We start from the raw sequence: 23,764 nt of genomic DNA, 5'->3' as shown, positions 1-23,764 counted from the left end.
GACGCCGGCAAAATTGAGCGTCTGGTTTTCAGCCCGACAGCCGCAGGCCGAATTCAAAATTTTTTTTATTTTTTACCTTTTTTTTACTCTTCGGGACCTCCGACTTAATATCGCCATGATATTTCCCGGTGCCGGAAGAAATTAGCGCCAACCTTTGGGTCGGCGCTAATTTCTGAAAGTAAAATGTGTGGCTTGGCTGCACATTTTACTTTTTGTATCCTGCATGCATACCTAATAGGGCCATCAACATGCATTTGCATGTTGAGGGCGCTATTAGGTGCCGCAGGTTGGACGTGCGTTTTCCTCCCCTTACTGAATAAGGGGTAAGGGAAAACGCGCGTCCAAGACCAGGCTAACAGTGCGCTCCGTCGGAGCGCACTGTACTGTATCGGCCTGCTAGATAGCAGACTAGTCTGTGAGGGAGAAAATGCTTAAGACTGTATAATACCACCAAAAAGCAACCACATAGATATCCTCAAGAGTCATGCCTTGGCGGGGGGAGGGGAGTCAAAGATACCGCTAATGGATTAATTCCTGGCTACTTGAGCTTTGCTGTAAACTTGGATGATGTGGGAGGGGAGTTCCTCTTTAAAATGTTATCAGTATGGCCGAACAAAATGGGAAGACAAGGACTTGTCTTCTGAACATTGTCAAACTTCCATGATACGTTTTGTGCTTTGGCCAGCCTGCATTTCTGGGGAAGTTTCCATTGCCCAGTCTAGATATGAAGCGATCATCCAGCAAGAACTGGATATAATTCTTATTCTCTGTGGACAAGCAGGATAAATTCATTCTCACAAGTGAGTGATGTCATCCAATAGGGCCGAGAAGGAAAACACTTCTCAATTTTTCTGAACTCTTAGTTTTCCCATCTTGGCACCATCAGGCAACATCTCCCATTTGTGTGGCTGATTAATCCTTCTATCCATCGAGATAAAACATTATTAGTGGTCCTGACTATTGAGCTCCTACTCTAATTTTAGAATGCACTTTCACTGCCAAGCTATTTATGTCATCTGATATCAATATGGCAAGGACCTTGGCACCTGACAAAGGGGTGAACTGGAAGATTTTGGACTAATCCAAAAGTATGCAACCATATGTGAGACAGGCCATGGGAAATCAGGTCAGGTGATAGCTCCAGTGAGTGCTGTAGAACCCAGGGCTATCAGAAGCAATACTGACCAGCCAATGGGAACTCACAATTCTGTAGGAATGACTACGGTGAATCTCTCTCCCTCTGTTGAAGCTGTTGCTAGCTGAAGAATGTTATAGAAAAGCCATAAATAATTATTTTGAAGTTGTAATGGGCAGTTATTATAGCCCTTGACCCTTTGATCTCCTAAAGTCTGAAGAATTTGTAGACATTTACAATATAATTGATTACTCAGGAAAGATTGAGACCTTGGTTCAGAGGACTAGCACATTAGAAGGTTCTAATTCGGTTATATCTAAAGATAACACTGGGGAACAATTTTTAACATAATTCCTGTTGAGTTCAATTTTTCAGCTGTTTTAGACTTAAATAGGCATGCTGATTTCAAAACTGCAGTTAGTTTTCTTCTATCACGTCAAGTTTTTTTCTCTATCTTAGGCCTGGATTTATCAAAATGCACTAAATATCGCATGCGATAGGAAAAGGGGCATGTTTTATGGTAATAGGCTGTTTATCGCAAAGTGCGCTATCTTAGCGCTTTGCATAGGTGTTGGCCTTAAAATGGTCTGCTTCCTTCTTGGTCTGCAACGCGAATACACCAAGTATCCTGTTTTCTGTGTATGTGGGACAGCAGAGCTCGTGAGAAGCATTAGCTGCAGGCGAATTGGCCTCCAAGATCTGACCTCAAACCTGGTGATCCAAACATTCTACATGAGCCACTTGTTGACAGAAAGAACATTATATTCCCACCTCTGCACATAAAACTGGGTCTCATGAAGCAATTTGTTAAAGCTTTGCTAACTGGAAGGAGACTGTTTCAAGTATCTCATTTTGGCATTTCCTAGCCTGTCGTTTGAAAAGATAAAGGCTGGTGTGTTTGACGGTCCACAGATTCGGCAGCTCATTAAAGATGAACATTTCATCGGGACAATGTCAGAACTCCAAAAGAATGCTTGGTTGTCATTCAAAAACCTTGTCAGGGACTTTCTTGGGAAATACACGAGCACAGAATTACACCGAAATTGTCCAGAAACTCTTGGAGAACTTCAAAATGCTTCGTTGCAACATGAGCATCAAGGTGCATTTTCTGCATAGTCATCTTGCTGACTTCCCAAAAAACCTTGGTGCAGTCAGTGATGAGCAAGGTGAACGATTCCACCAAGATTTGAAGGTCATGGAGGCACGGTAATAGGGTAGATGGGATGTACATATGATGGCTGACTATTGTTGGAGCATCAGGCGAGATTGTCCACAGATTGAACACTGCCGGAAAAGCTATAAGCGTAAATTTTTACCTTAATATGTATGTTTGGTAGCAGAACTTTACTTCTTGTACACAATTTGATTTACAGTAACAATATATAGCCTTTGTATGAATAAAATAAATTTAAACAGTATATTCAGGTAGTTTATTTTTATTTCCTTCGTATGTACATTTTGTATAATTTTTGGGACAAAGGGAGGGTATCCTGTACCTTAAACATTTGACATGTTAGAGAAAAACTGGGGTCATTTTTGGATTCAGATGTCAAAAGTTAGTCAAAAACAAGTGTCAGATCTAACTCAATGAAAATTGTGTTCCCCAGTGTAATATATCTACAAAATTGGAGAATCAGGCCAGATATATCTGAGGTTTATAAATTTCCCATTGTCTCCTACCTTATTCCTTTGTGTGACGTATTTGAGCACATCCTGGAGATATTTTCTTAAAGTTCCAAGTGACGCTATTCTTCCTTTGGCTGGGATGTATTCTGTGAGGATAAGCAGGATAGCAGTTCTCACACATGGATGGAGCCTGCACAGAACTTTGATTTCAAATATTTTAGAGCTTTCAGCATGCTCTACTGCAGAGTCTGTAAGACATGGTGCTTTGACCTCTGCCTCAGTTACTGCAGTGAAATTTCTGGAGCTTCTGTTTTTTCTAGTATGGCCCTGCAAGATTTTTTCCCATATGTATATTTGGGTAGTTTGTGGTTATTTCAAATGTTTTTCCCTTTTTTAAGGTTTCTCTTGGCCTGCCACATGGAAGGGCCCAGTGCAGCCTGGCAGAGGTTTCTTCTTTCCTTTAATAAATAAGGCTGCATTAGCAGCTTGTTTAGTGTTGTCTCCTTCAATTCATCTGTTTTTGTGCCTTTGGTGCCTCATGGGACCTGCAGTTTGCATATTTTACGGGTAGGCCTCTAGCCTGGGAGCTTGCTTGAGCTCTCATCAAGGCAGAAGTTCCATGATATTTCGTTCAACCACTGCACACTGGACATTCGAACAGCGAAGAAATCCAGGCAGGGCATGGTGCAAGAGTATATGGCACCTTAGATAGACCTTCAGTCATGCACCCCCATCCTCAACTTTATCTATTGGTGACAGCTCAGCACAGCATTCTCTTGTTTAGCAGTATTGTCATTCCCTCTCCAAGCCTCGTGCTACTGGAATCTTGCCACCTCCAAAATTTTGGTACTCTTGGAAACCGCCTAGTTTAATTAATGGAAGCACTGGCCCAAAACCCAGGACTGAAATGTTCCTATGGGAAAGAGAGCTCATCCCACCTTCCTCAGAGGGCATCAAATTCCCTCAGTATCGAGAATCGGTAAGGACCACAAGAACACACCATCATTTGAGTTTTCCCTTTCAAAGAAGGCCAAGGATTCACTGGCTTCAGCTCTGGAGTCGAGTGAAGGCAATGAAGCATCAGCTATAGTCTCCATCAATGCATGATGCTGGGAGCAGGAACATTCTGACTGAGGCTATGGATCCCCCAAAGTGATCCCGCAAAGAGAGTTTATTCTTGATGCATTCCCAGGAACTGCAACACTCTTTAAGGGTCCAGGTGTCTGCCATCGACACATCTCTGGCTTCCCAGTAAGACTTGGCCTCCTCCCCTGCCTCCCAACCAGTGATGCTATCATAGAAACAGAGATGAAGGCAGAAAAGGACCAAATGGTCCATCCAGTCTGCCCAGTAAGCTTATGGTAGTATCTGCTGTGCCATGTAGATTACCCCATGCTTATCTGTTTCCCAGACCATAAAACTCAGGGCTTTCATTGTTTGCTGTTTGAATCCAATTCTCCATTACCCCCATGCTTATCAGTTTTCCATACTAGCCCTCGTTGATTGCTGTTGAATCCAATTCCCTGTTATGCCTTGCTGTTGAAGCAGAGAGCATTGTCTGACTTGTATCAAAGAATCAGTCTTATTGGTAAAGGGTTGTAACCGCTGCTTCAGCAAATTGCCCCCATACTTGTTTCCCTAGACCGTAAAAGTCGGGTCCCCCAGTTGCTGAACGAATCCAATTCCTCTTTTCCCCCTGCCATTGAAACAGAGCAATGTTTTGAGTTGCATCAGCAATCTGTGAGGATGAGTTGGATATGTAAATCCAACAGGCCTTGTATAAGGCCATATGGAGCATTGGTGCCCCTGCATAGAGTGCATTGATGTCAATACATCTGTTGAATCTATTCAGCTGCCTAGTAGCCAGGTACTTGCACCAGTGCCAAATAAATCACCTGGACCGGATGGTATACACCCCAGAGTTCTGAAGGAACGAAAAAATGAAATTTCAGACCTATTAGTAAAAGTTTGTAACCTATCATTAAAATCATCCATTGTACCTGAAGATTGGAGGATAGCAAATGTAACCCCAATATTTAAAGAGGGCTCCAGGGGCGATCCGGGAAACTACAGATCGGTTAGCCTGACTTCAGTGCCTGGAAAAATAATGGAAAGTGTTCTAAACATCAAAATCACAGAACATATAGAAAGACATGGTTTAATGGAACAAAGTCAGCATGGCTTTACCTAAGGCAAGTCTTGCCTCACAAATCTGCTTCACTTTTTTGAAGGAGTTAATAAACATTGGATAAAGGTGAACTGGTAGATGTAGTATACTTGGATTTTCAGAAGGCGTTTGACAAAGTTCCTCATGAGAGGCTTCTAGGAAAAGTAAAAACTCATGGGATAGGTGGTGATGTCCTTTCGTGGATTACAAACTGGCTAAAAGACAGGAAACAGAGAGTAGGATTAAATGGCCAATTTTCTCAGTGGAAGGGAGTGGATAGTGGAGTGCCTCAGGGATCTGTATTGGGACCCTTACTTTTCAATATATTTATAAATGATCTGGAAAGAAATACGACGAGTGAGATAATCAAATTTGCAGATGACACAAAATTGTTCAGAGTAGTTAAATCACAAGCAGATTGTGATAAATTGCAGGAAGGCCTTGTGAGACTGGAAAATTGGGCATCCAAATGGCAGATGAAATTTAATGTGGATAAGTGCAAGCTGATGCATATAGGGAAAAATAACCCATGCTATAATTACACAATGTTGGGTTCCATATTAGGTGCTACAAACCAAGAAAGAGATCTAGGCGTCATAGTGGATAACACATTGAAATCGTCAGTTCAGTGTGCTGCGGCAGTCAAAAAAGCAAACAGAATGTTAGGAATTATTAGAAAGGGAATGGTAAATAAAACGGAAAATATCATAATGCCTCTGTATCGCTCCATGGTGAGACCAAACCTTGAATACTGTGTACAGTTCTGGTCGCCGCATCTCAAAAAAGCTATAATTGCGATGGAGAAGGTACAGAGAAAGGCTACCAAAATGATAAGGGGAATGAAACAGCTCCCCTATGAGGAAAGATTAAAGAGGTTAGGACTTTTCAGCTTGGAGAAGAGATGGCTGAGGGGGGATATGATAAGAGATGTTTAAAATCATGAGAGGTCTAGAACAGGTAGATGTGAATCGGTTATTTACTCTTTTGGATAGTAGAAAGACTAGGGGGCACTCCATGAAGTTAGCATGGGGCACATTTAAAACTAATCTGAGAAAGTTCTTTTTTACTCAACGCACAATTAAACTCTGGAATATGTTGCCAGAGGATGTGGTTAGTGCAGTTAGTATAGCTGTGTTTAAAAAAGGATTGGATAAGTTCTTGGAGGAGAAGTCCATTACCTGCTATTAAGTTCACTTAGAGAATAGCCACTGCCCTTAGCAACGGTAACATAGAATAGACTTAATTTTTGGGTACTTGCCAGGTTCTTATGGCCTGGATTGGCCACTGTTGGAAACAGGATGCTGGGCTTGATGGACCCTTGGTCTGACCTAGTATGGCATTTTCTTATGTTCTTATGTCATCTGTTCCTGGAGGGAAATTGGTATCAATGGCGGCTGCACCAGTAATGATCTCCAGTTCATCAGGGGAGGAAGCTTCACTGATTTGCAGAAATTCCTCAGGTTCCAAGCCCCAACAGACAAGCATTTTCCTCTCTGAGGCTTTGTCTGCAGAAAAGGCAGCATCTGGGTCTTCTCCCCAAGTGTTTGGCTGGATCAGACTCTATATTCCTAACGGTAGAGGGCTTTGAATACTGTGGATTTTGGAAATTCCTGCTGAGCCAGCAGTGATACTATTCACTCAATCCTATGGGATTGAGAATATTGGATAATTCAGCCTCTTGGCCCCCCAGCAGCTAGAAAACTGGACCTCAAATATAGGATCCAACAATCTCTAGGCTGCTATGGTCCAACTGCTGCACCAGTCTGCGGTTATGGAGTCAACGTTGAAATGGGCTAAAAAGAGCAGGATTTTCTCAAACAAGGACACCCTAGGTTGTTGGACATCTTCAAGAAGAAAGTCTTTCAGAGTTCACTGCTCAATACCCACTTTGCTGCCCATCAACTTTACATGGTACAATATTTACATGGCTGCATCAATAAATTGAAAGTTCTCATAGAGTCCCTCAAGTGGAAGCAGCAAGGCTATCAGCAAACCTTTTTGAATACAAAATAGTATGATTATCTCTGGTCAGTGTATGAATTATTGAAAAGAAATGATACCGCAGCAAGATCCTCTGGTGCAGCAATTAGAGCTAGCAACCTACATGAGGACATTCATGAAAAGTTGCCTGTTTTTCCATGGTCCAGGGACAAGATTAGATAAATTGTCAGCCCCATCAAGGAGCAACTTGTGACAATTCAGTACTTATCAATAAGGGTGGAATAGCCTTCTTCATCTATACATCCTTACTTTTCTTATAAATATCCCTTCTTCCAGAGATGCCCTTTCCACCAATTCGAGTGCTAATGTCCCCCTTATGCAGCAGCTTCTGGCTCGTGAACATCAGCATGAGAGACATCCTAAAACACAACAGCAGGCCCATCCCAAGACTGCTCTGAGTTTTTAACAAGTCTTGATCCTCACAACTCAACCCTACCATTTGGGGATGGATTCACCTGTTCCTGGAAGAGTGGTGGAAGATCACCAAGGACTGTTGGGTCCTCAGAATTGTAGAGTCTGGGTACTGTTTGCACTTCTCTTGTCTCCCGGTGCTTCATCCATTTTTAGCCTTCAATCCAAATCCATTTTACTTAACCCAGCTGTCTCTCGAGATGGATTCACTTTTCAACCAGCAGGCAATAGACCCTATCTTTCCCAAAGACCATGGCAAGGGGTTCTTCTGCCGCTATTTCCTTATCCCAAGAAGTAAACTAATTTATATAGTGTATCTGGATTTCTAGAAAACATTTGAGAAAGTCCCTCATGAGAAACTTCTGAGGAAATTAAAGTGTTATGGGATAGGAGGCAATGTTCTATTGTAGATTGGGAACTGGTTAAAAGAGAACAAGAGAGTATGACTAAATGATCCATTTTCTCAGTGGAGAAGGGTGAATATTGGAATACCCCAGGGATCTATAAATGACCTGGAAGTGAGTATGAGTGAGGTGATCAGATTTGTAGATGACATAAAATTAGTCAGTTTTAAATCACAAGAAGATTATGAAAAATTGTAAGAGTCCTTGCAAGACTGGGAGACTAAGCATGCAATGGCAAATTATATTTAATGTGGACAAATGCAAAGTGATGCATTTAGAGAAGAACAATCTAAATTGTAGTTACACAGGACAAGGCTCCACATTAGGAATCACCAATGAGGAAAAGGTTGTCTGTTGTGGATAATGTGTTGAAATCCTTTGCTCAATGTGTGGCGGCAGCCAAGAAAGCAAATGGATGCAAAGAATTATTAGGAAAGGAACTGGGGAACCTTTTGGGCTCCACCTTAACCAGGGTGGAACCAAGCTGCTGACACTAACCTTTAAAAAGGAGATAGAGCAGCTTTTAAACTAGAACAAAGGAGAAAGCCAACAGTCGCTCAGCAACGCATGGTTCAGAGTGAGGTATCTTCAAAGGATATTAATGACGAATTAGAATTAGGGCATCCCAACAGTGAGAGTCCAATAATAAGAAACGTAGTCCACGTTCCTGTAATTAAAAACTCACCTGAGCTAAAAGATTCCAATTTATCCCTATCAATTAAAAAGCAGAATGAAAATACAACCAAAAAACACACTTTGAAATGTTTGTATGCTAATGCCAGAAGTCTAAGTAAGATGGGAGAATTAGCATGTAGAGCAGTGAATGATGACAGACTTAATTAGCATCTCAGAGACATGGTGGAAGGAGGATAACCAATGGGACAGTGCTATACCGGGTACAAATTATATCGCAATGACATGATAGCATAGAGCACAACAGGATAAAGATCCTGCATGAGACTAAATGCACAATCGAATCTTTATGGGTAGAAATCCCTTGTGTGTTGGAGAAGAGTATAGTGATAGGAGAATTCTACTATCCACTGACCAAGATGGTGAGACGGACAGTGAAATGCTAAGAGAAATTTATGGAACTAGCCAAATTGGTAGTGAAGTAATTCAAGAGATTTCAATTTCCCCAATATTGACTGGGTAAATGTAACATCGGGGCATGCTAGAGAGATAAAGTTCCTGAATGGAATAAATTATAGTTTTATGGAGCAATTGGTTCAAGAGCCAACGAGAGAGGGAGGAATTTTAGATCTAATTCTCAGTGGAGCACAGGATTTGGTGAGAGTGTTAACGGTAGGACCGCTTGTCAATAGTGATCATAATATGATCAAATTTAATTAATGACTTGAAGGGGACAGTAAGCAAATCCACGGCTCTAGTGCTAAACTTTCAAAAGGGAAACTTTGGTAAAATGAGAAAAATAGCAAAAAACTGAAAAGAGCGGCTACAAAGGTAAAAAGTATGCAAAAGACATGGACATTGTTAAAAAATGCCATCCTAGAAGCACAGTCCAGATGTACTCCATACATTAAGAAAGGTGGAAGGAAGGCAAAACGATTACCGGCATGGTTAAAAGGTGAGGTGGAAGAGGCTATTTTAGCCAAAAAATCTACATTTAAAAATTGGAAGAAGGATCCAACAGAAGAAAATAGGATAAAGCATAAGCATTGGCAAGTTAAATGTAAGACAATTTGAAAAGAAGTTGGCCATAGAGGCAAAATGCACAGTAAAAACTTTTTTAAATATATCCGAAGCAGAAAGCCTGTGAGGGAGTCAGTTGGCCCGTTATATGATCGAGGGATTAAAGGGGCACTTAGAGAAGATAAGGCCATCGTGGAAAAATTAAATGATTTTTCTTCAGTGTTTACTGAAGAGGATGTTGGGGAGATACCTGTTCTGGAGAATAATTTAATGGGTAATGATTCAGATGAACTGAACCAAATCATGGTAAACCTAGAAGATGTGGAAGGCCTGATTGACAAACTGAAGAGTAGTAAATCACCTGGACCAGATGGTGTACACCCCAGGGTTCTGAAGGAACTCAAAAATGAAATTTCAGATCTGTTAGTAAAAATGTGTAGCCTATCATTAAAATCATCCATTGTACCTGAAGACTGGAGGATAGCAAATGTTTAAAAAGGGCTGCAGGGGCGATCCGGGAAACTACAGACCAGATAGCCTGACTTCCATGCCAGACAAAATAGTGGAAAGTGTTCTAAAGATCAAAATCACAGAACATATAGAAAGACATGGTTTAATGGAATAAAGTCAGCATGGCTTTACCCATGGCAAGTCTTGCCTCATAAATCTTCTTCATTTTTTTGAAAGGGTTAATAAACATGTACATAAAGGTGAACCGATAGATGTAGTGTATTTGGATTTTCAGAAGGCATTTGACAAAGTTCCTCATGAGAAACTTATAGGAAAAGTAAAAAGTCATGGGATAGATGGCGATGTCCTTTCGTGGATTTCAAAGTGGTTAAAAGATAGGAAACAGAGCATAGGATTAAATGGACAATTTTCTCAGTGGAGGGGGGTGCGCAGTGGAGTGCCTCAGGGATCTGTACTAGGACCCGTGCTTTTCAATATATTTATAAATGATCTGGAAAGGAATACGACGAGTGAGATAATCAAATTTGCTGATGGTACAAAATTATTCAAAGTAGCTAAATCACAAGCAGATTGTGATAAATTGCAGGAGGGCCTTGTGAGACTGGAAAATTGGGCATCCAAATGGCACATGAAATTTAATGTGGATAAGTGCAAGGTGATGCATATAGGGAAAAATAACCCATGCTATAGTTACTCGATGTTAGGTTCCATATTAGGAGCTACCACCCAGGAAAGAGATCTAAGCATCATAGTGGATAATACATTGAAATCGTCGGCTCAGTGAGCTGCAGCAGTCAAAAAAGCAAACAATGTTAGGAATTATTAGGAAGGGAATGGTGAATAAAATGGAAAAAGTCATAATGTGTCTGTATCACTCCAAGGTGAGACTGTACCTTGAATACTGTGTACAATTCTGGTCACTGCCTCTCAGAAAAGATATAGTTGCAATAGAGAAGGTTCAGAGAAGGGCGACCAAAATGATAAAGGAGATGGAGCAGGTCCCTTATGAGGAAAGACTAAAGAGGTTAGGGCTGTTCAGTTTGGAGAAGAGATAGCTGAGGGGGGATATGATAGAGGTGTTTAAAATCCTGAGAGGTCTAGAACGGGTAAATGTGAATCAGTTATTTACTGAATGCACAATTAAACTCTGGAATTTTTTGCCATGGGGTGTGGTTAGTGCAGTTAGTATAGCTTGTTTAAAACAGGTTTGGATAAGTTCTTGGAGGAGAAGTCCATTACTCACTATTAATCAAGTTGACTTAGAAAATAGCCACTGCTTTTACTAGCATCAGTAGCATGGGATAAACTTAGTTTTTGGGTACTTGCCAGGTACTTGTAGCCTAGATTGGCTACTGTTGGAAACAGGATGCAGGACTTGATGGACCCTTGGTCTGACCCAGTTTGGCATTTTCTTATGTTTTTAGAATATCATAATGTCTCTGTATCGCTCCACGGTGCAACCGTTTCTTCAGTACTGTGTGCATTTCTCATCTCTGCAACTCAAAAAAGACATAGCAGAATTAGAAAAGGTACAGAGAAGGACAACAAAAATGATAAAGGAGATGGAATGATTCCCCATTGAGGAAAGGCTAAACAGGTTAGGGCTTTTCAGTTTGGAGAAGAAATGGCTGATATGATAGAAGTCTATAAAATAATGAGCGAACAGCTGTTTGCATGTTTGCCTGCGAAAAGAAAAGGCAAGGTGCGGGTATTTCCCTCTGACCCTCCCTTGCCCGAAGTTCAGAAGCGGATTACTGACTTTGCGACCGCTCTAGTGGTGAAAATGGGTGACGAAGTCCCCGCTGCGGCGTTTGGAGAGGGAGCTCCAGCGCTGCCTGGGGAGGTCAGCCTCAGTCCCCCCGGATTACCGACCTCCACTGGCGCCTGTGCAGCGGGCGGACCCCCAGCATGTGGCGCCCTCTGATGACATCATCCACTCGCCGGAGGGGGGACGCCGAGATGGAGAAGTGGTGCTACCCTGGAGACTCTCTTCTAGCTTGCTGGGAGCAGCAGCTACGCCAGGTCTGGAAGATCCGGAGCCATCAATGTCTCCAGTTGACCCGAGTGAAGAGGAGAAGAGACTGCTGGAGGTTTCATCGGTGGGAATTTCAGCATCGTCGATGGAGCGGGAAAGGGGTGAGTTTTCAATATCCCCTAAACCGGCCACGGTGACCCTGGACTTGCTGTGGGACGTGATGGCCAATATTGGCAGTTTGTTAAAGAAGCAGATGATAGATATAAGAAAGTGGAGGCAGAAATGCAAGCCTTGAATCTTAAGGCGGAGGGTCATTTTAAAGATTTTGGAAAAAGGCTGAAAGAAGTTGAGAAAACAACTGTACAAGCTCAAATGGTGAATGTTAAAATGATTAAAGATCTAGGATCCCAGTCTAAAAGACTGGAGTCGTTGGAAAACTACAACAGACATTTGAACTTGAGATTCTTGAACTTTCCATGTGCTTTAGGAGAAGATATCCAAAGCACATTAAAAAAGTTTTTCCTAGAGAATTTAAAGTTTGAAGAATCTAAATTGCCAATTGTTAATAAAGCTTATTTCCTAACTAAGATGGATAGGAGAATCGTGGGAAATCAATTGGGAATGTTAGAGAATCTTACTCAGTTTATAGAAAGTTCGGCGATTGAGATATTGGGCAGGGGTACATTGTTAGTATCCTTTGTCATAGAAAAAGATATCAGCAATGTGATGAGGGCGTACTTTCAAAATTCGTCTGAAAATTTCTGTGGTCAATTGGTTAAGATTTTCCCAGACTTTGCTAGACCCACCCAATTAAGAAGACAGGAATTTATTAAATTAAGACCTCAAGTGGTGGCTTTAGGCTACACATTTGTATTAAGATATCCTTGTAGATGTCTTATTAAAGGAAAAGGAGAAAATTTTGCATTTACTGCTGTAGAACAACTTAAGTCTTTCTTAAATGCTAGGACTGTGACCATAGTTCCACAACAAGTAAATTGAGGTAATCATTAAAGTATAACATCACTATAACGTTAAGCCAGTTATACCTTGTTAGTTTTTTGCAATTACTCCCTTTGGAATCTGGCCCCACTCCAGTAATCTTTGTTTCTTCGAATGGCATATATGTGTTTAGATGTAATTTTTCAAGGTGTAGAAATGAATGTTTAATTTCTTTTTTTATGCTTTTCTGTATTATTTTCCTGTAAAGTATGATTTATGAATACTTTATGAAAAAATTAATAAATTATGAATTGGAAAAAAAAAATAATGAGCGGAGGTGAACCGGTAAACACGAATCTGTTGGTTTAGTCTTTCAAAAAGTACAAAGACTAGGGGACATGCAAAGAATTTGCTAAGTGATACATTTTAGTCAAATAAGAAAAAATATTTTTTTTACTCAATGCATAATTAAACTCTGGAATTCATTGCTGGAGGATGTGGTGAAAGATGTTGGTGTAGCTAGGTTTAAAAAAGGCTTAGACAAGTTCCGGAAGAAGTCTATAAACCATTATTGAGATTGATTTGGGGAAAATCCAAGCAGGATCAAATCTTATCAACCATTTTGTATCCTGCCAGGTACTTGTGATCTGGATTGACCACTTTTGGAAACAAGATACTGGGCTTGATGGACGTTTAGTCTAACCCAGTATGGCAAATCTTATTCAAGTCAAGAGGATTGAAACCCATCCTGGATTTACGAAGTCTGAACAAGAATCTGTTACGGAAAAAGTTTAAAATGAACTCCCTCCATACCATTCTGTCCTTCTTCATCCAGGTGGGAAATTGGATGTGCACCCTGGATCTGGTACTGGGGAGGTTGCAACCCATCTGCATACTTCTCCCAGCTTCCTCAGTGGTCTACTCTGGAAATCAACATAACCCGCCTTGGTCCTGAGCTGCTTCCAATCTGTGTTCTAGCAGCTGACCAGGTACTGGGGATGTTGCAGGCCTCTCTTTATGTCTTGTGGCTCCTTTACATTTTCTCTTTCTGATGCTAATCCTCCCCAGTCTTATTCCTTACTGAAAACTACCTCTAACAACAAGCCCACCTTCCTCATTCCCTATATTATTTCTCACCTGCCATTCTGTCGTCTGCACTGTCCACTGCTATTGAACTTCAAAGTTTTCCTCATCTCATCCAACCATCTTCATTCTATTTGACAGCATATCATCCTTGTTGCTTTTGTCACCCCTCTGTCTCTTATACGTATTCTCTTGCTGCTGCTCCTCCTACTCTCAGCTAAGGATATCAGCCCCAGTCCTGGCTCTCCAAGGCAATTTTCACCCCATTGGTGCATATGAAACAATTACCCTCTCATCTTATCACTATTCCCCTGCTCTCTCCCACTTCCTTTCTTGTGTTCCCTCTAGAATGCTCACTCTGTTTCCAAGAAGTTTACCTATATTCATGACCTCTTTATTTCTCATACTCTTCATCTCCTTGCCTTGACTGAGATCTGGCTTTCCTCTAGAGACTCTGCTTCAGTTGCTGCTTTTTGTCTTGGAGGTTATCGTTTCTACCATACATCTCATACAGTAGGCCACAGTGATGGTGTTAGACTGCTGTCCTCCCCCTCCTGTAGGTTTCAACCCCTTCTTCCACCTTGATATCATTCTGTTTCTTCCTTTCAGGTTCACTCCATCCTCCTATTCACCCCACTACCTCTCCAGATAACTGTCATTTATCAACCACATGATAAATCCCCCTCCTCCTTTCTCATCAACTTTGATTCCTGGCTTTCCTACTTCTTTGACCCATCCTCCCCTTCCCTTAATCTTAGCAGCTTGAAGCTCTAATAATAATTTTTTGGCTCTTATACCTCAAAACTCCTTTCCTTAACGTGCTTTATCCTATTTTCCTCTGTTGGATCCTTCTTCCAATTTTTGATTGAAGATCTTTTGGCTAAAATAGCCTTCACACAGTGAGGTTATTGAAGAGACGAAAATGTCTCTTCTGTGGTGGCTCGATCCACAGATCCTGGAGATAAGTGCTCCCCTTCAAACTCTGCCTCATCAAGTAACATTACTGACAGATTCATTCATCGGGGGCCATGCACATAGGCCCTTTCCAAACTCAAGGGATCTGATCAACAACTGAATGTCTTTATTCGATCACCCTCTGGGAGCTGCAAGTCATTCACCATGCATTTAGAGTGTTTTCGCATCTCCTTCAGGGAAAGAGAATTCAGATCTAAACAGAAAACCAATTAGAAATTTTATGTAAACAAACAAGGGGGCGCAGGGTCTTGAACCCTCTGCAGCAGTCTGAAAATTTGGGAGTGGACTCACAATCGCAGAGCTTTACTCAAAGCAATTTATCTTCCTAGAATCTTCAACATGCTAGTTGATCACCTCAGCAAGGTATTGGCTCCCCACAATTAGTGTTACAAACAGACTAGTGAATCACTGGGGTCATCCTTCAGTCAATCTGTTTGTCAGAAGACAACTGGAAAGACAACAAATGTTGCTCATTCTTCAAAGCAAGTCCAGATCTGCTCCAGATGCTTTTCTGCTAAACTAAGATGCAGATCTGCTGTATGCCTTTCTGCCACTTCCTTGGTAAAGAGGACAATGCAGAAGATACTCAAAGATCGGGCTCATGTTCTCTATTTCAGTTCCTGATGCCTGGAATAATCTTCCCTTATAGATCAGGGAAGAAACTTCATTAATGCTTTTTTGCCATAAATTAAAGTCCTGGCTGATAACTTCTGAGCTCAACTTAGAACTTTTAAGAATTTTAAGCTAAAGTTTCCCTAGTTCAATATTGTTTTTAATCAATTGATGGAAAGTTGATGTTATCCATCCTTTGATATCAAAGCTCATGAAGGGTGAATGGCATACAAGACCTCCATTGCAAAGCCACCCATGCTATGGGATCTCAATGTTGTCTTGTCACAACTGATGAAGCCTCCCCCTATGAACTGTTGGCGTCCGCTTCCCTAAAGTTTTTTTTACTTGGAAAGTAGAATTTCTAGTCGCCATCACTTTGGCTAGAAAAGTCAGTGAGTTAAAAATTGGCTCATTACTCTCCGTAACTACAGTTTTTCCACAACATAGTAGTGCTCTGCACTCACCAAATTTCAACCAAACATTGTTTCGGCATTTCATTTAAATCAAACCATTGTTTTGGCCACTTTCTTTTCAAAACCTCATGCACATAAAGGGAGAAGGCCCTGCATTCAGTAGACTACAAAAGGACTTTGGCCTATTACCTGAAGATAACTCAACCACATCAGCAGATTTCTCAGATTTCTTTTTTCTCTTATGACCCTAACAGACTAGGAATAGCTGTCACCAAGCACAGATTATCCAACTGGCTAGCAATCTGAATTATACATTGCTATGCTCTGGCTAGCCTCCAGTCAGCACTCCAGAACCTTAGCTCATCTAAGAGCCATGTCCATTGAAGACATCTGCAAAGCTGCAGCTTGATTGTCAGTTCATAGCTTCACGCCCTATTACTACCTCGACAATCTGTAAGCAAGTGACAGTAGCTTTGGGTAACCTGTTCGTCCAGTAGACCACTCTCCACTGGGGTGGGGAGCGGTCCCAAGTTGCTTTTTCAGTAAGTTTCTGCTGCAGTCCTCAGCTTGGAACTATCCAGAAGTGGGGCTTTGAATATTGCTAAACCTGTTATCAAGTTAAAGTATGTCTTATGTTTAACAATACACATACTTTTACCATTAAATAAAGAGGAGGCCAGTTGAGGAACTGTGGAGAGGAAATACATATGTACTTCTTTGTAATCAACATACCTACAGAGTTTCTAACAGAAAAATTACATGTGGAGAAAGCAGGCACAAGCTCTGAAAGCAATCTTTCCAGGGCAGTAATCAAAGTAAAAGCCTGTAAGGCAGAGCCATAGCCAGCCTATGGCCACGGCCATAGGCACGTTCACCATCACCCTGAAGCATCCCCCCTACGCAGTGAGAAGTAGCATGGCCCAGAGGGACGTTAGATGTATCGGACTCCTCCTCTGCCCTGGCAGTGAGGAGCATAGTGCCGAAAGAAACATCAGGTTCCTTTTCCATGCCCTGCTCTGGCAGTGACGAACAGCACAGCCCGCAAGGCTGTGAAAAGTATCAGCCTCCTCTTTCACCGCCCCAGCAGTAAGGAGCTGCCCAGCCCATGGAGCTGTGAGACACATTGGCCTCCATCCCCCCACCATTCTGGTAATGAGAAGCAGTGTAACCCAACAGGCTGCAAGAAACATCGGCAGCCTCCTCCTCCCTCTCCATGCTTCTGTAGTGAGATTCAGTGCGGCCAACAAGAAAAAAAAAAAGCATTGGCCTCCTCCAAACTCAGCCTCCCCCCCCCCCCCCCAGCAGTGAAAAGCAGCATGGCCTACGAAGCGCAAAAAGCATAGTCTCCCACTAAATACTCCACCCCCCCAGCCCTCCCCCTAAGTCAGAAGCAGGAGTAGCACTGCACAAATGAAGGCTAAAAGAAAACTGAAGAGTCTAATGGTCCTTGGGGGCTGAAGAAGGAGGCTGCTGCTGCTACCCATTGTGCTTCCAAAGGGGAAAAACAAAGATTATGTGTATGTGTGAGCATTTGAGAAAGCATGTGAGTGATTGAGCATATGAGAGTATAAGAGCAACAACATGTTTGATTGAGTATGTGAGAGAGAGCATATGAATGTCATTAAGCATATGAGGGAGAGAGCATATGAGTCTGTGTATTTGAGTGATTGCACAAGAGAGCATATGAGCCTGTGTGTGTGTGTGTGTGATTGAGCATGTGAGCGAGAGAGTGAATGAACATATTTGTGTATGGTTGAGCATGAGAGAGGAAATTCCGAGCATGTTTGAGCATGAGAGAGAGAAAGCATATGAGTGTGTGTAAATAGTTCAGCATGTGAAACTAGAGGGAACAAGAATGTGTGTATGTATATAGTTGAGCATAAGAGAGAAAGCAGACTAGCATGTTTGTGTATATATAATTGAGCATGTGAGAGAGAGAGCATATAAGCCTGTGTGAGTGATTGAGCATGTGAGAGAGCAGATGAGCGTGTGTGTATGTGATTGAGCATGTGAGAGAGCATATGAGCGTGTGTGTATGTGATTGAGCTTGTGAGAGAGCATATCAGCATGTGTGTGTGTGTGATTGAGCATGTGAGAGAAAGCATATCAGCATGTTTGTGTGATTGAGCATGAGAGAAAGCGTATGAGCATGTGTATATATTCAGCATGTGAAACAGAACAAGAATGTGTGTATGTATATAGTTGAGCATGTGAGAGAGAGTGTGTAAATGTCTGTGTATATATGATTGAGCATAGAGATAGTACATGAGTGAGTGTGTGTGGTTGATCATGTGTAAGAGAGAGCAAGCATGGAGAAAGTTTGTGCGCAACAACCCCCACCCCACATGCTAATCCATGATCATCTCAGGGCATCTGGAAATCAAAGGTTAACAGGTATGGAAAGCAAGAGATTGATTTTTTTCTCACAGGACAAACAGGATGGTAGTCCTCACATATGGGTGACATCATCAGGATGGAGCCCAATCACGGAAAACTCCTGTCAAAGTCTCCAGAACCCCGATTGGCCCCTACTGGGCCTGCCCAGCATGGCACCAACCCTGCAGCCAGCAGGGGTCCCCCCTTCAGTCTTCTTTTTTCCGCGCAGCAGTAGCCTCGCGGTTTAGGAGCTCTGAACTGATTCCTGACAGGAATTTTTCTTAATGGAATTAAATTAAAATACTTCGCCCCACAGGGGTCCCCCCTCTAACTTTCCTCGACCGTGGTACTCCGGTAAGTTTTTTCACCGTTTTTCGTCTATTCCCATCGAGTTTGGCCCTCACGGCCTACTGGCCATTGACCGTACCGCAGCTCGATTTTTTTCCATGGCGTCGGGCTTTTGTCGGTGCCCAGACTGTACTCGCACCATGTCTATCACAGACCCTCATGGAGTCTGTGTTTTGTGTTTAGGCCGTGAGCATGATGTCCTAACTTGCACCAAGTGTGCCCTCATGACACCTAAGGGTCGCAAAGCCAGAATGGAGAAGATGGGACTCCTCTTCCGTGCTCACACCCCGACGCCGTCCATCGCATCGACGTCCTCGGAACTGGCCGTCGAAGTCGCACCATCGACAACCGTCCGGTGACCACCCTCCATCGACATCCTCACGGCCATCGACTCCTGTATCTCCCCCTCAAGATCGAGGGGATCGTAGGGAGAAGCATCGACATCGTAGGCCTCGGACTGTCGAGGGAGCGAAATCATCGACTGAGCCACCGTCCGAGCCACCGTTGAAGAAGCCCCATCCAGGAGCGGCACCGACCATTCCTGCGACCGGGACATCGAGGCCACCCTCACCCGATCGGGGTTCGGGAGTCGCGATTCCGCCTGTAAAGGTGGTCCCTCCGACTGTGCCTCAGCCTCCCTCTTCCGTCACAGAGCCGGAGCTGATTGCCCCAGGTCTCCGGGAAGAACTGGACCGGCTGGTCCAGGAGGCCATCGACAAAGCGATGCAATGACTCCAGGTCCCTCCGACACCGGCACCGAGAGTGGAACCGGTCACCGACCCGATTCCAGCAGCGCTGGCACCGCTGCTATCCCGGATGGAGGTGCTCATGACTGCCCTTCCACCGGTGATTCCCGGGTCTCCGATGGCTCTGGTGCACTCCCCGATGGCTGCTTCATCGGGAGGAGAAACACCGTTTTGCATTCCTCCTTCGGGGGTAGTGCCTCAGCCATCGATGCCATGCCGTCCCTCGCCACCGATTCACTCATCGGGGGCGATACGCACATCGATGCCTTCGATGCCGACACCGATGCCCCCCAATGTGTCCGCGGTGCCCTTGGCGATTCCTTCGATTTTCTCGAAGCCTCAGCCGGGCCCTTCGGATATCCAACCACCCTCTCGTCCTACAGGTCAGCCTTCTGATCCTTTTGACACTTGGGGTGATGATACCTCCGCAGACACCGATGATTTACCTTCACCTCCTTCTCCTGCTGAAAGTAGAAAGCGTTCTCCTCCAGAGGACCTCTCTTTCATTAATTTTGTGAAGGAAATGTCTGAGATGGTCCCTTTTCAACTTCAGACGGAGCAAGATGATATGCACCAGATGATGGAGCTTCTCCAATTCCTGGATACCCCCAAAGTTATCACCTCTATTCCCATTCATCAAGTTCTTCTTAACCTCCTCAAAAAGAACTGGGAAAATCCTGGATCTATAGCCCCAGTACACAGGAAAGCTGACACTACTTACCTAGTACAGTCAGCCCCGGGCTTTCAAAAGTCTCAGCTTGACCACCACTCAGTTGTGGTAGAGTCAGCTCAGAAGAAAGCGAAAAGAACGAAGCCACACTCCTCTACCCCTCCTGTCAAGAAACACAAGTTCCTAGACAATATTGGTCAACGAGTGTTCCAAGGGGCCATGCTCATCTCTAGAATTGCTTCTTACCAGCTGTACATGACCCAATACAATAGGGTCATCTTTAAGCAAATACAGGACTTCTCTGAAACCCTGCCTGACCAATTCCAAGAACATCTTCAAACCCTTGTCAATAAGGGCTTTGAAACAGTAAAGCATGAAATAAGAGCAGCTTACGATATCTTAGACACCTCCACTAGAGTGTCTGCAACTGCCATTTCAGCACGGCGTTGGGCCTGGCTCAAGTCCTCGGACCTTCGCACAGAAGTACAAGACAGGCTCTCCGACCTGCCCTGTATTGGTGACAATCTATTCGGTGAACAGATTCAGCAAATAGTGGCTGAGTTGAAGGATCACCATGAGACACTCAAACAGCTCTCATCGATTCCTTCTGACTTCCCGTCTAGACAGCCCTCCAAGAAGGACCCTAAGAAGTCATTCTTCCGCCCAAGGAAGTACTATCCTCCACCGACAAGGACCCGAGTGACGAGGACTTATCATAAATCCCAGCCTTGCCAGCCTCGCAAGCAAAAGTCACAAGCAGCTCCCCAGCCGGGGCCTGCTTCAGACTTTTGACTTTCACTTGGAGAGCAGCAGCCTAATTCCTTTGCCAAGCATACCGGTGGGAGGTCGACTATGCCACTTTCATGGAATGTGGCAAACAATCACAACCGACAAATGGATGCGGGCAATCATTGCTCAGGGCTACCATCTGAATTTTCTTGCTGTCCCACAGGACTCCCCACCGCTACAAGCGTGGAGACTAGCCGACCACTCTGTGCTTCTGGAGCAGGAGGTCGCCCTTCTTCTCCAGTTAAGAGCAATAGAACCCGTTCCTCTTTCACAACAAGGCCTAGGGTTCTATTCTCGGTACTTTTTGGTCCCAAAAGATCTGGGGGCCTTTGTCCAATTCTGGACCTACGTGCCCTCAACAAGTACCTCCAGTGGGAAAAGTTCAAGATGGTCACCTTGGGCTCCCTTTTACCCCTTCTACAAAGAGGAAACTGGCTCTGCTCTCTAGACCTCCAGGACACATACACCCACATTGCGATAGCTCCAGCTCATCGCAAGTACCTCCGGTTCTTAGTAGGCCCAAAGCATTATCAATACCGGTTGCTTCCATTCGGCCTAGCATCGGCACCACGAGTCTTTACCAAATGTCTTGTAGTTGTCGCAGCCTTCCTCAGGAAAGAAGGTGTTCACGTCTACCCCTATCTAGACGACTGGTTAATCAGGGCCCCAACCCAGCAAGCAGCTCGATCGTCCCTGGATTTGACCCTACACACTCTAATTTGTCTAGGATTTCTCGTCAATTACGAGAAATCCTATTTAATCCCATCTCAAACCTTGTCTTTCATTGGGGCAGACTTGGACACCTTACAGGCAAAAGCCTTCCTACCTCTACAACGAGTACAAACCCTCGTGTCTCTCGCTCACCAGTTGCAATCTCAGTACACAGCCACTCCTCGGCAATTCCTTGTCCTTCTCGGACACATGGCGTCCTCAGTCCATCTCACTCCAATGGCCCGCCTTGCCATGAGAGTCATGCATTGGACTCTACAGTCACAATGGACTCAAGCGACTCAACCTCTCTCAACCATTGTCTACATCACCGACGCACTCCGTCTGTCTCTCGCCTGGTGGAAAGATCACAACAATCTCCTCCAGGAACTGCCTTTTCATCTACTGGATCCTCAACTCATTCTCACCACCGATGCTTCCAACCTCGGCTGGGGAGCTCATGTTAAACGATCTACAGACACAAGGATCTTGGTCTCAAGAGGAATCCAAACACCAGATAAATTTCCTGGAGCTTCAAGCAATGCGATATGCTCTCAGAGCTTTTCAGGATTACCTATCAAATCACGTCATCCTGATTCAGACGGACAACCAGGTGGCCATGTGGTACATCAACAAGCAGGGAGGCACAGGCTCCTTCCTCCTGTGTCAGGAGGCCACTCAGATTTGGGCGGAAGCGCTCTCCCACTCGATGTACGTCAGGGCCACCTACTTGCCGGGAGTGGACAATCTCTTGGCGGACAAAGTGACTCGTGTCTTCCAACCACACGAGTGGTCGCTCAATCCCTTGGTAGCGACCTCTCTCTTCCAGCAATGGGGATATCCCCAAATAGACCTCTTTGCGTCCCCTCAGAACCACAAAGTAGACAATTACTGCTCCCTCATTCGGAGCGAGCGCTCTCAGCCCAGAGATGCATTCTCCCTCTCGTGGGCAGTCTGACTGCTTTATGCATTCCCTCCACTTCCTCTTCTCTCGAAGACTCTCGTGAAGCTCCGACAGGGCAAGGGAACCATGATCCTGATAGCACCTCACTGGCCATGCCAAGTGTGGTTTCCAGTACTCCAGGATCTCTCCATCCGCAGGCACATTCCCTTGGGAAAGGACCCGCTCCTGATCACTCAGAACGATGGATGTCTACGCCATCCCAATCTTCAGGCCTTGTCCCTGACGGCATGGATGTTGAAAGGTTAATTCTTCAGCCGCTTAACCTTTCAGATTCGGTTTCTCGTGTTCTCATTGCTTCACGGAAGCCTTCCACAAGAAAGTCTTATTCCTATAAATGGAAAAGGTTTACATCATGGTGTTCTTCACAGACCCTTGATCCCTTTTCCTGTCCAATCCCGAGATTTTTGGACTATCTCTGGCATTTATCGGAATCCGGTCTAAAGACTTCCTCAATCAGAATGCATGTCAGTGTGGTAGCCGCCTTCCATAAAGGTGTCGGGGATGTCCCTATATCGGTACAACCCCTCGTAACACGTTTTCTTAAAGGCTTGTTTCATATCAAGCCACCCTTACGGCCTCCAGCCCCTTCTTGGGACCTTAATCTGGTTCTTGGTCAGCTCATGAAACCTCCATTTGAGCCTCTTCACTTCTGTGACCTAAAATATCTCACATGGAAGGTGATTTTCCTTCTAGCTATCACTTCAGCTCGCAGGGTTAGTGAATTACAGGCCCTAGTTACCTATCCGCCTTACACTAAACTCCTGCAGGACCGGGCGGTACTCCGCACTCACCCTAAATTCTTACCTAAGGTAGTTTCGGAGTTTCACATTAATCAATCCATCATACTACCTACCTTTTTTCCCAGGCCCCATTCCAATCCAGGAGAACAGGCTCTGCATACCCTCGACTGTGAACGGGCTCTAGCGTTCTACCTAGACCGTACAGTTGTCCACAGGAAGAGCACTCAGCTATCCGTCTCCTTCCATTCCAACAAATTAAGCAGCCTGTGGGTAAGCAGACTCTCTCCTCCTGGTTGGCGGACTGCATATCCTTTTGCTATCAGCAAGCAGGCATTCCTTTTCACGACCGTGTTAAAGCACACTCGGTGAGGGCCATTGCAACTTCAGTAGCACACCTACTATCGGTGCCGCTTCCTGACATTTGCAGGGCTGCCACCTGGAGCTCACTCCACACCTTCGCAGCCCACTATTGCTTGGACAAAGCCGGAAGACAAGATTCCATCTTCGGCCAATCTGTCCTACGTAACCTGTTTCCAACGTGACGTACCAACACCCTTC

The 23,764-nt window shown here is 44.1% G+C and overlaps 1 protein-coding gene across 4 annotated transcripts in view; it reads left to right on the top strand.

The window, feature by feature from the left end:
• ANKRD28 (ankyrin repeat domain 28) overlaps positions 1-23,764 on the top strand; it is an 805,300-nt gene that overhangs the window by 677,340 nt on the left and 104,196 nt on the right. The gene's annotated exons all lie outside the window — the stretch shown is intronic.

This window comes from Rhinatrema bivittatum, chromosome 2, assembly GCF_901001135.1.
Source record: "Rhinatrema bivittatum chromosome 2, aRhiBiv1.1, whole genome shotgun sequence".
NCBI classification, from domain to species: domain Eukaryota; kingdom Metazoa; phylum Chordata; class Amphibia; order Gymnophiona; family Rhinatrematidae; genus Rhinatrema; species Rhinatrema bivittatum.
The sequence above is the reverse complement of the archived record's forward strand: the minus strand, read 5'-3'. Positions and strand labels throughout refer to the sequence as shown.